Source organism: Eubalaena glacialis, chromosome X, assembly GCF_028564815.1.
Source record: "Eubalaena glacialis isolate mEubGla1 chromosome X, mEubGla1.1.hap2.+ XY, whole genome shotgun sequence".
NCBI lineage: Eukaryota > Metazoa > Chordata > Mammalia > Artiodactyla > Balaenidae > Eubalaena > Eubalaena glacialis.
In genome coordinates this window covers 17257677-17270895 of record NC_083736.1, presented here as the reverse complement: position 1 = coordinate 17270895, position 13219 = coordinate 17257677, and the positions used below count along the sequence as shown (strand labels likewise).

General features: G+C 45.4%; 1 protein-coding gene across 7 annotated transcripts in view; it reads left to right on the top strand.

Annotated features, from left to right (window-relative positions):
• The window catches only part of MAP7D2 (MAP7 domain containing 2), a 97793-nt gene that overhangs the window by 30651 nt on the left and 53923 nt on the right, over positions 1 to 13219 (top strand). The gene's annotated exons all lie outside the window — the stretch shown is intronic.

The following is a 13219-nucleotide window of genomic DNA, read 5'->3' as shown; positions in this document are numbered from 1 at the left end:
ATGGTCCCCGGAAGAGTAGCATCAGCATCACCTGGGAACTTATTAGAAATACAGATTTTCAGGCCCCACCCAGACCCACTGAATCAGAAGCTCTTGGGGTGGGACCCAGCAACCTTTTTAAAATAAGCCCTCCAGGGAGTTCTTTGGATATGTGCTAAAGCTTGAGCATCACTGAATTCATGCTCCCTACTCAGCCCCCCACCAAAAATTCTCAGGTAAGCTACTGGGAGAAATGACATCTTCCCAAACCACAAATTGCAGTTGAAGCCACCTAGTTCTGCTCTTATCAGAGACAGAAAATGGAATAAATGGCCACTGAAGGGTCTCTGTAACCTTGCAATTATCTTGGGGTTAGTTCCTGCCTAGGTATTTGTTTCTGAAATAAATATCCCAAATAAATACTAGAACGCCATGTGGTAGCCAAAGAAATAGAATTCAGTAGTCAAAAAAGAACAAAAGCAATTCAGATCTTTACTGGAGATTAGAAAAGTGTCAGAGGATTGAATTCTAACCTACAGCTCTTTGCCTATTTGCGCACGCGCGCATACACACACACCACCCACCCCCCCACCCCCCCCCACCCCCCCACCCCCCCACTTCTGAGAGTCTCTGAAACCCTTCCTGTGCTCACCTCCCAGGCAGAATTCTCCCCAGAGGCAGCCTAACATGGCTCCAGACTCCCTTGTCCCCCATCTCTCAGTTCCTTCTCTCGTTTGCCCCCTAATGCAGCTTTTGCTCCCCTTTCCAATGTCGATGTATCAAAGCTGATTCACTTCTTGCAGTCCTGAAACCCTTTCTGCCTACATTCTTCATCTGTATAACAATAGCCCAGGAACTGATCCACCATGTTGGATGGCAGAATGGAGGAAGCTGAGAAGATAAAGATAATTCTGTTTCCAGCGGAGGAAAAGAAGCAAACCCATCTCTCTGTCTTGAAGCAAGTAGAGGGCAGAGGGTTGAATTGGACCCCTGAGAGCTCTTCCACCCGAAATTCCGTGATTTGGGATTTTGAAAGTGCCAATCATGCATTAAACTTACTTTTTAGGGTTTTTTGAGCATCGTACACTGGTATGATTAAGCCCTGGTTTTAACAGTATTGAGGATTGATTTATTAATATTCTCAGAGAGTGCCTTTAATGGTTTTGAACTTCATTTTGGAGAAAAATCAGGTTTCCAGATAAGAATGTTCTTGACCTGTTAGTGCTGTGGCTTTTCATCACAGTTCACTGCATTACAGCAGTCATCCTGAAGTACGGATGGATGCCAACAGGACCTACTAGGAATTGAGATTTAGCTCCACAGTGAAAGAAATTTAAATGGAAAGTTTAGTGACCCTATGGGATTGTAATTGGTTTTGAGATTTTAATTGAAAAATATGAGGCAGGAATATGTGATGCTTTCTGAACAAAAACAATATACCCTTATGCAAAGATGAAAAAGGTTCTAGGTTCTGTCAATTGATTTTCAGTTCCCACTTGTAGGATTGCACTTCAGTGAGATTTCAGGCTTTACCTCTTATTTTCTAACATATTTTTGCATATACCATTACCCCTGCCTGGAATTTCTACCTTCCTGCCCTTCGTTGATCTGAATCTGATCCTGCCTCCCCTCCCCCAGGAGAACAGCAGAGTCTAGGAGAAATCACAGTGGATTAAGGGTCAGAGAGATAAGGAGAATCCGCCCACTCAATATGACAGTGGCTGGGTCACTTGACTTTTTTGAGTCTCCTGTTTCTTTAATCTCGAAGTATAACCCCCCTCCTAAAAATAATGGCCGTGAACATTTAATGAGCATTTATTACAATGGAAAGTTCTTCACATACATTATTTCATGTAATCACAATAACAGTTTATCACAACACATTTATTATTTATTGACAAATTGTTTTCATCCTCTCCCCCCCATTTTTTTCACAAACAGCAGACTTGTCAACATTCATTTTTGCTTCCCAGTTTTACACAATATAACAAAGCTCTTGAGATTGTGTGGCAAAGACACTTTATGGGGATATAGATGATTTTTACATAGTCAGATGAACCACATGTATTTATGTTATATTAAAACTGCTGGGGCTTCCCTGGTGGTGCAGTGGTTAAAAGAATCTGCCCGCCAATGCAGGGGACACGGGTTCGAGCCCTGGTCCTGGAAGATCCCACGTGCCGCGGAGCAACTAAGCCCGTGCGCCACAGCTGCTGAGCCTGAGCTCTAGAGCCCACGAGCCACAACTACTGAGCCCACTTGCCACAACTACTGAAGCCCGTGTGCCTGGAGCCCGTGCTCCGCAACAAGAGAAGCCACCGCAGTGAGAAGCCCGCGCACCGTGACGAAGAGTAGCCCCCGCTCGCCGCAACTAGAGAAAGCCTGCACGCAGCAACGAAGACCCAACGCAGCCCAAAAAATAAATAAATAAGTAAATAAATTTATTTTAAAAAAGCTGCTTTCTTGGAACCAGATATATCATCTGAATATTTGAGAGGAAAAAGTAAAACCAGTAACCTGGGAGACTCGGAAGAAGGCCACAGATGAGATTGACTAGGCTATGGATTTTAAACCCTGTTGCTGAACGCTCCCTGAGGTGGTTTTGGTTTTTTCTTTTTGAAAATTTCTTATTGCAGTATAATTCACATAACATAGCATAACATTCACCATTTTGAAGTGTAAACTTCAGTGGGTTGGGTTTGAGTACATTCTCCGTGTGGTGTAACTGTCGCCACTGTTTAATACCAGAACATTGCGGTCACTACTGTGAATAATGCTGCCGTGAGCGTTCGTGTTCAGTTTCCCTCCATTTCTACATGTACCGACGCTTTCCTGAGGGGAACGCCTCCACCGAGCTGCGGGGAGGGAAGGGGGTGAGCCGTGGGAGAAAGGGGGGGAAATGAAAGGTGCCACATCGTCAAGCTGACCGTGGCTGTGCAGCCAAACACAGCTGGGTGCTCGGCCCCACGGGCTGTGTCCAGAGAGGGCACGTGGCTCCCTGTGGCTTGGAGCGTGTCACCGGCAGAAAGAAGGGCAGACAGGTCCTCTGTTGTCGCCTTCCTGTCTCAGTCAGAGTGAACGCCACGGGGCCCTACCCCCTTTGTCCTCTGGCTCGTGTTTCCTGGCCTTGGTGGGCAGCCTCTGCAGGTCGGGCCTGGTCACCGTCAAGGCACTGGGGTCGCTCCTTGTCACCCGCTGCTGTTGGGGCAGTAGCGGAAGCCACTCTGGGGTGTGGTGACCGCGGGAAGCACACAAGCCATCACTGGAACACTTCTGGCTGAGGCTCGGTGTAGGTGGCTGAGGGCCAGGGTCGCGAGCAGGTGAGACTGAGCCAACTAGTCTGGGGCGTCATCTGGGTCCCACATGCTGAGAGATCAGAAAGTACTGCTTGTTGGCTTGTGGTTCATCAGTGGACTGGTTTTCCGGCTCCATCGCTGTGTAACTAACTAACCACACCAACACTGAGTGGTCTCGAATGCCACCTTCTCTCTCAGGGATCTGTGTGCTGCCTGGGCTTGGCTGGGTGGTCCTCACCTGAGATCTCTCCTGAGAGGGCAGCTGGAGGGCCACAGTGCGCCCTCCGAGGCTGGCCCTTGATGCTGATGTTGGCTTGGAACTCTGCTGCACCTGATTGGTGGGAGCCGTTCCCCGGGACCCGCTGTGGGACTTGGCATTCTCACAGCGCAGTGATGCGTTCCGAGAGGGTGATTCCCCCAAGCTAGGGTCCTATGTCCCTTGGAAGTGTAGGAAACCGAGGCTTCTGAAGTTTAAATAGTGGGTCAGGTGATACAGAGGCTGTGGGAGTGATTGTCCTTGACCTGATGCTGTCATAGGATTGTGGGAAATAAGCAAATATGTGTCTTAACACTCAGGCCTGGCACACAGTAGATGCTCGTGACCTCCACGTTTATTGAGTACTTAATGTGTACAGAATACTGTGCTAGGCTCGTTTTTTCTTTTTTTTCACACACACACACACACACACACACTGTATTTTATTTTTGCAAGAGATAAATAAACTGACACCAAGCATTGTAAATGGATGACCACAACAAAAGCAACAATGACTGCAATTACCAAACACGAAACACACTCATACTATGTCATAATATTGACATTCAGTCCAGTAATCCTCCACTGTAACAGCTCCTTTACTTTGCAGTGAAAATTGATTTGTATATTCTTTGCCTCTGAGTCCTTGTGGGATTTTTTTTTTATATTCAAACAGAAAGTCACAAAAATTATAATCATCCTCATCAGTTCACTCAGTCCCATGTAATTAATTTTTTTTATCTTGATCTTTTGTTAGCACTTTTATGAATTCATCAGTTTTCCATTAGAGTTCTGAAAATGCTTATTCATTCAGTTCAGCAGTACAGTCAGTTACCAGAAACGTGTACTTGCCAGAGTCTTTTCCATGAATTCCTTGAAGATGAAACCCTTTTATAGGAACATTTTTGCAAAAGCATCAGAGTACACCCAGAACTGTCTGTAAATGACAAAAGACTTAAAACTCACCGCAGTTAAAGTTTTGATGACAGTTCATAATAATGCAATTGACAAGGAAATTTAGTTATTTCTGAGATATACATTTTAAAGTAATAACTAGAATTATGACTTATAACATTATACCAGAACATATAAGATTTTTAGAAATTTCATGTAATGTCTAAAACATTTATATTAACATATTTCCATACAAATAACCCAAGGAAAGTTTAGTATTAGTTGTTTTTTTTTGTTTGTTTTTTTATACTGCAGGTTCTTATTAGTCATCAATTTTATACACATCAGTGTATACATGTCAATCCCAATCGCCCAATTCAGCACACCACCATCCCCACCCCACCGCGGTTTTCCCCCCTTGGTATCCATACGTTTGTTCTCTACATCTGTGTCTCAAATTCTGCCCTGCAAACCGGTTCATCTGTACCATTTTTCTAGGTTCCACATACATGCGTTAATATACGATATTTGTTTTTCTCTTTCTGACTTACTTCACTCTGTATGACAGTCTCTAGATCCATCCACGTCTCAACAAATGACTCAATTTCGTTCCTTTTTATGGCTGAGTAATATTCCATTGTATATATGTACCACATCTTATTTATCCATTCGTCTGTCGATGGGCATTTAGGTTGCTTCCATGACCTGGCTATTGTAAATAGTGCTGCAATGAACATTGGGGTGCATGTGTCTTTTTGAATTATGGTTTTCTCTGCATATATGCCCAGTAGTGGGATTGCTGGATCATATGGTAATGCTATTTTTAGTTTTTTAAGGAACCTCCATACTGTTCTCCATAGTGGCTGTATCAATTTACATTCCCACCAACAGTGCAAGAGGGTTCCCTTTTCTCCACACCCTCTCCAGCATTTGTTGTTTGTAGATGTTCTGATGCTGCCCATTCTAACTGGTGTGAGGTGATACCTCATTGTAGTTTTGATTTGCATTTCTCTAATAATTAGTGATGTTGTGCAGCTTTTCACGTGCTTCTTGGCCATCTGTATGTCTGCTTTGGAGAAATGTCTCTTTAGGTCTTCTGCCCATTTTTGGATTGGGTTGTTTGTTTCTTTAATATTGAGCTGAATGAGCTGTTTATATATTTTGGAGATTAATCCTTTGTCCGTTGATTCGTTTGCAAATATTTTCCCCCATCCTGAGGGTTGTCTTTTCATCTTGTTTATGGTTTCCTTTGCTGTGCGAAAGCTTTGAAGTTTCATTAGGTCCCACTTGTTTATTTTTGTTTTTATTTCCATTACTCTAGGAGGTGGATCAAAAAAGATCTTGCTGTGATTTATGTCAAAGAGTGTTCTTCCTATGTTTTCCTCTAAGAGTTTTATAGTGTCCGGTCTTACATTTAGGTCTCTAATCCATTTTGAGTTTATTTTTGTGTATGGTGTTAGGGAGTGTTCTAATTTCATTCTTTTACATGTAGCTGTCCAGTTTTCCCAGCACCACTTATTGAAGAGACTGTCTTTTCTCCATTGTATATCCTTGCCTCCTTTGTCATAGATTAGTTGACCATAGGTGCGTGGGTTTATCTCTGGGCTTTCTATCTTGTTCCATTGGTCTATGTTTCTGTTTTTGTGCCAGTACCATATTGTCTTGATTACTGTAGCTTTGTAGTATAGTCTGAAGTCAGGGAGTCTGATTCCTCCAGCTCCGTTTCTTGCCCTCAAGACTGCTTTGGCTATTTGGAGTCTTTTGTGTCGCCATACAAATTTTAAGATGATTTGTTCTAGTTCTGTAAAAAATGCCATTGGTAATTTGATAGGAATTGCATTGAATCTGTAGATTGCTTTGGGTAGTATAGTCATTTTCACAATATTGATTCTTCCAATCCAAGAACATGGTATATCTCTCCATCTGGTGGTATCATCTTTAATTTCTTTCATCAGTGTCTTATAGTTTTCTGCATACAGATCTTTTGTCTCCCTAGGTAGGTTTATTCCTAGGTATTTTATTCTTTTTGTTGCAATGGTAAATGGGAGTGTTTCCATAATTTCTCTTTCAGATTTTTCATCATTAGTGTATAGGAATGCAAGAGATTTCTGTGCATTAATTTTGTATCCTGCAACTTTACCAAATTCATTGATTAGCTCTAGTAGTTTTCTGGTGGCATCTTTAGGATTCTCTATGTATAGTATTGTGTCATCTGCAAACAGTGACAGTTTTACTTCTTCTTTTCCATTTGCTAGGCTCTTTGAGGGCTACAAGAAGAAATGGGACATTCATGGGCCCTACCGTCGAGAGGCTAATATCCTAATCGGACTGGAAGGAGGGACCTTGAGAGAAGGCCTATAAGGGTGGAGTTTCCTGTCCTTGAGGACCATGAACTAGAGAGGGAAGGACCCCAGAGCAGTGATGGAAATTAAAGGAAAGATTCACTTCAGCTTCAGTGGGGGTGGGGCGTGTGGGGAGCTGCCTTCGTTTCTTTACCTTTGAATTTCCTGCACAGATCCAGCAAGATAATGTCTACAAAGATGTTTAAAAATGTTCCTTGTTTTTTTTTAAAAATAAATTTATTTATTATTTATTTATTTTTTGGCTGCGTTGGGTCTTCGTTGCTGTGCGCGGGCTTTCTCTAGTTGCAGCGAGCAGTGGCTACTCTTCATTGCAGTGCACGGGCTTCTCATTGCGGTGGCTTCTCTTGTTGCGGAGCACGGGCTCTAGGCGCGTGGGCTCAGTAGTTGTGGCTTGCAGGCTCAGTAGTTGTGGCTCACGGGCTCTAGAGCACAGGCTCAGTAGTTGTGGCTCATGGGCTTAGTTACTCCACCTCATGTGGGATCTTCCCGAACCAGGACTTGAACCCGTGTCCTCTGCATTGGCAGGCGGGTTCTTAACCACTGCGCCACCAGGGAAGTCCTCCTTGTTTTTAAGGACACTTCTGATACATGGTTAAATGCTCTACAAATGGGGAGGTTTCCATCAATGGGATGTAATATTCATGGCCATTCATTCAGCAAACATTTGAATACCATGTGCAAGGTGCTGGGGATTCGAGGGCAAGGAGCAGATGAACAGGCTCAGATAGTAGCATGTGGGGCAGTAACAACCATGGCAAACGCTGTGTGTGTGGGGGGTGCAGGCAGGTGGCCGATCTTTCCTTCTGCAGACATGTTTTGGGGCCCAGTCTTTGAGTCCACACTTAGCAGGGCTCTGGATATCCAGAGAGGAGCCACAGGCAGGGCCTTGTCCTGCAGAATCAGCATAGTCTAGAACAGCGGCTCTCAAGGTGTGGGCCCTGGACAACATTCTCTGGCCGGCCCCAGGCCCACTCCATGAAACACTCTGGGGGTGCCGTCCAGCAGTCTGGGTTCACAAGCCTTCTGGGTGGTTCTGACCCACGTTCCAGTGGGAGGAGCATCAGGCTAGGAGCATTCTCAGTCCTGCTGCTGCACATGAGCATCACACGGGAGCTTTTAGAACACCAGCGCCCTGGCCACACCTGAGACGACAAGGCCAGTCTCTGGGAGGGAGGCACAGGCACCTGTAATTGTTAAAGCTCCCCAGGTGATTGCACTGTGTAGCCACAGTTGAGAAGCAGTGGTCTCCATGCCCTTAGACAGATCATCACAGCACAAACGAGTCACCACGGAGGTATGAATGCATCCCTGCCTGCCGGCCCATAGAAGGACAGGCACCCCAGAGGAGGGGGCTGGCAGGCATTGGACTTCCTACTTGATGAGCTCTTCATTCCCGGTTCCCTTTCTTTTGTCTGGACATTGCAGTTGCATAGATGTGAGTTGTGATTGGGGAGGTTACTTTAAAATTCATTTAATGCAATCAATTTTTAAAAGTTGAATGCAGCTGGCTTCCCCTAAAAACTTTGTATTTCGATAATGGTTATTACATACCATGAATAATTGACTAATATCAGCTCATTAATATTCTAGTGGGAGAGTACCCCAAGCTAATAAAATTCATTTTTAAATTAGTTTTTAAAAATGTGTTGCCACAGCCCAAGGATAACGGGAAGTTACTCCAAGCAAGAGCAGTTCAGTGAAGTATGAAATTTTATGCTGTTCTGTTCACATAAAATAGTTGTTTGGCTGCTCGTTATCCCTGTTTGAGTCTCATTTCCTGTAGGGATGAATTGCCCAGGAAAAGGCCTCCGTTTCAGGGGTGCACACTACCTGAGCGCTGTTGCCCTGGGAAGCATTACTACATCAAGACTGGGCCAGGGGTGGCTCTGACATGGGTTCCCCTTGTCCTTCTGGTAGGTAGGACACCTCTGGGAACATGTCCCCTGTTCCCCCTTTGTCTTTGGGTCCCTCCCAGGGCTTTACACTTGGGCCAGATTTTTAAAAATTAAACTTTCTACTTTGAGGTCATTGCAGAGAGACCCCGTGTACCGTTCACCCAGTTTCCCCCAGTGGCACTAACGTGCGGCACTGCAGTCCACTCTCACAGCTAGGGTTGCAGACGCCTGCACAGTCATCACTGCAAGGCCCCTTCGTGATGCCCCTTTGTAGCCACCACTTCCCTTCTGCCCCTCTTCCCTAACCCCTGGCAAGCACTGACCTCTTCTCCGTCTGCTCTCGTGGGGTTCAAGGATAAAATGGGTCTCTGGTTTAATAAAAGAGAGACAATACGTGTGCACATGTAATACAAGGGACAAGGGACAAGGGACGATTGGGTACAACGCTAGGATTTCGGGCCATCCAGAAAGAAGAGTGCCTTGTGAACCGAATTCAGCATTAACTCTTGACTATACCATGTCTTTAGAGGAGGTCTCCTGGTATTGTTAGCATTCGTGTATTAAGGTCGCTTGCCCTGGGTCTGTTAATCATAGTCTACCTTGATTGCTCTAGCTGTGTTGCTGTAGTGGTAATCACAGGTCAGGTCCACGCCCTCTAACACGTAGGGGCTGTCTGGTTTGTGCTCTACCCCTTCTTCCTTCGGGATGAGCCCAGGGCCTCTTGGCAGGGGTCCCTGGAGGGTCATCAGGGATCACAAGATGGAAGTTGGAGATGTAAGTTAATTATTTAGCTTCTCTTCAAATGGATGTTCTGGAAATGATTGCTTGATAGTTCTCTTTTAATCAGGAGAGGCAGATGCTGTGTGGGGGAAGGAGGCCTTACCCCAGCCTTACTCACCCAGCAAAACTCAACCCTGATTGGACTCTGAGAGTTTCGTTATTCATCAGTGTCCCAGAGCAGTTACGTGTGAAGGGAGAGAATCACAAGACTGAGCCTGGAGGCTCCTGGTCCACGACTGTTCAGTACGGTAGCCACCAGCCTCATGTGGCTAGTGAGTGCTTGAAATGGGCCCAGTGTGATGGAGGAACTGAACTGTTAATTGCGTTTAATTTTGATTATCTTAAATTTAAACAGACACACATGGCTTGTGGCTGCCATATGACAGCATAGACTCCAGGCTACCCACCTTGGGCTGTTTGGGTCACTCCACCCCACTCAGTGGGGCTAAAGAAGAATGGCTTGGCCCTGTTGCCCCCAGCGTCATCTGGCTACCCCCTTTCCCCACCCAGCGCCCAAACATTTCCAAACCATCAGTTTGAAGGGGAAGCAAATAATTAGCACATCTGTGCCCAGCTGGCCAGTGCCTGGCTCACAGTAGTGCCTACTTGGTACTTCTCTAATGAGTTGGACTTGCACTCCTCTCCAAATTTGCATGCACATTCCTGGGACAAGGATGGGACTTGTTCCCTGCGTCCAATACTGGGTCTCAGAAAGCCATGAAGGTTTCGTTCATGGGTGCTAAGATAGAGCTGTTAGTTTCCTCCTTTGCCAGAGAGCCGCATGGGAAAGCAGTGATTAAGAGTGTGTGTGGGTCCTGGAGTCAGGTTCTCAGGTTGGAATCTGGCGTCTCCACTTTCTGATGGTGTGGCCTTGAACAAGTTAACCTCTGTGCCTCCCTTTCTGTACCTATAAGGTGAGGATCATAATAGTATCTCCGTCATCATGGGGTGATTGGGCCGAGTAAATTCAAGCAATGGACTTGGTTCGTAGATTGTAGCCTCCCGTTATGACGAAGCAGGTGATGACTAAGGAGCCTGATAATGAAGATCTTCGGGAAAGGAAATGATTTGAAGGTGTGACTCTTACAAGTGCCCACAAGGGGGCAGCCTAAAATCATGCATGTCCCTGGAACAAACAGCCTTCTGTTAGTAAAGCCTCAAGGCAACATGGCCAGTTTCAAATGTGCTTGGCCCTTTTCCCTGTTTTTCTTTCTTTCTTCTGTTTGAACAACACTTGCAGTGGTTCTCGGGCAGTATCTTAGATCCAGAGGGTGACAGGTCACGCTGGAGCCGAGGAGTTGATGTGGGTGCTGATGCCAGCATGTGTCCAGGTGGCCTAGGCTTCTCTTTGTAGCTTTTCACACAGAACAAATCCTTATTAATCAAACGCTTAAGGTAGAGACTAGAGCTTGAAAATGTTTGGAGGATCATTGAAGAGAAACCTGGTTTCGTCTCCCTGCTCCCCTTCCGCTGACCACATGGCTGCCTTTGAGCTTTGTGTGTGCACCTTGAGGCCTGTGGGGGTGGGGTGTGGCCCGAGCGAGCGGGCGACCCAGAGATGCAGACCCGCCCTTGGTTCGGGAGCCCCTCCCTCCCTGCAGGGAGACTGAGAGCGCTCTGCAGCCAAGCAGAATGAAGTTAGGGTTCTGCCAGCCAGAAACTGTGGGGTCTTGAAGGTGAGTGGGGTTTAAAAAGGTGCAAGGGATGTGGGGAAAAGGGGTCAGATTGGGGGGGCCAGCAGTGATGAGTTGAGAAATTGGGCCTTAAAATTCTCGATGCTGTTCATGTCGTCGGTAGCGTTGTAATGATTAAGAGTTGACAAAACCCAAATAAACTTATTTACAAAACAGAAATAGACTCACAGACATAGAAAACAAACTTATGATAACCAAAAGGGATGGGGGGAGGGATAAATTAGGAGTTTGGGATTAACAGATACACACTACTATACATAAAATAGATAAACAACAAGGACCTACTGTATAGCACGGGGAACTATATTCAGTATCTTGTAATAACTATAATGGAAAAGAATATGGAACAGAATATATATATATATATACATATATATATATATATATATGTATATATATAAGTGAATCACTTTGCTGTACACCTGAAACTAATACAACATTGTAAATTAACTATACTTCAGTTTAAACAAGAAAGAAAAAAAAGAGTTGACTAAAAACAAACATGGGGAGTGGCACTTGTAGTCAGGTTTATTTTCCAGGACTTCTCTCTTGAGCTTTAATATACCTGCTGCATAATCCAGGCTGCAAAATTAGATGCTCGTGGGGAATCGTGACAAACCATTGTTTATCACGTCCATCCTTCTTTGCATTCTTGCTGCCTGCACTGCGGTCCAAGCCTCCACGTCCCTCTCCTGGGCAGTGGCAGGAACATCCCTAAAAGGGGCACAGCTCACTGTGGCAGCGAGGCACACTATGAAGTCAGCTGTGACACTACCACGGAGGAGGGCCCAGGCGCTGGGAAGGTGAATCCAGTTGTAGTAACAGTAAAGCCGATTTCTCCAGAATGTGGTCCTTGACCATTATATAAGTAATACTCATGAATGACCAGTTGTGACCAAGTGCAATAAATTATTTTTAATCCTAAAACAGCCATGAAGGTCATTTAGTCTTTGATTCAGAAAGCACTTTAGGGTCCTGTAGAAGATGGGTGGAGATGCGGAGCTCCTGGGATGTTTCTCAGACTTAGGGGGAATTGCCATTTGTTCCATTTTATTTGTTGTGGATATTTAAGTAACAAGTACAGTAAGTCCCCTACATACGAACCTTCAAGTTGCGAACTTTCAAAGTTGTGAACATGCATTCCATCAACGTCAGGCGTGAGTGAAATTGCAGCTTGCCCTCCATCTCCTATTACTGATGATCCTTCAGCTGTACCACCTCCCACCTCCTCTCCCTCCTCCAGTCAGTAACTCTTCCTGCCTCTTCACTCGATGCCAGCCCCTGTATGCCAGCTGTTGTACTGTACTACTGTACTTTTCAAGGTACTGTACTGTAAGATTAAAAATGTTTTCTTTATTTTTTGTATTTGTTTTTTATGTATTATTTGCATGAAAAGTATTATAAACCAATACAGTACGGTACTATATAGCCGATTGTGTTAGTTGGGTACCTAGGCTAACTTTGTTGGACTTGTGAACAAATTGGACTTACGAACGTGCTCTCGGAACAGAACTCGTTCGTATGTAGGGGACTTACTGTAAACAGGAGTACGTTATATTCCTTCTTTGTGATTCTAAAATGCTAAGATTGACATGGGAGCAAACTTAGCGGAAACGAAATCAAACCTGAGTGTTGTATTTTCTCAGTGTTCACCCGAGGAGCTCATACATGTCCCTCAGCAGTTGGCTCCTTCCAGAAAGTCAGATGTTCACTGTCTGTGTAATAATCGTGTCTACTTTTGTGCTTCTGCCTTCCCCTGGGAGCCGGACGGGGGGAGGCCCAGTGGGCTTTTCTGCACATTGCCAGACCTGTCACTTCTTGCACTTTCTGACCCCTGTGAGGCCAGGCCTGGGGATGGAGGACTAGGGAAAGGGTTGGTTCTCTGGGGCTGGCATTGGGCCACTACCAACCCAGCTTGGTGGGGGAGCGTGGCAGCCGTGGCTACTGCCCCTCGACTCTCAGGATCGGGCCGTGTGTGTGGTACGGAGCACTGCTGTTGGATGATGTGTGCATGTGGCCAGACCCAGGGTGCAGGCCAAGGGGGTCCCTGGCACTCAGCGGA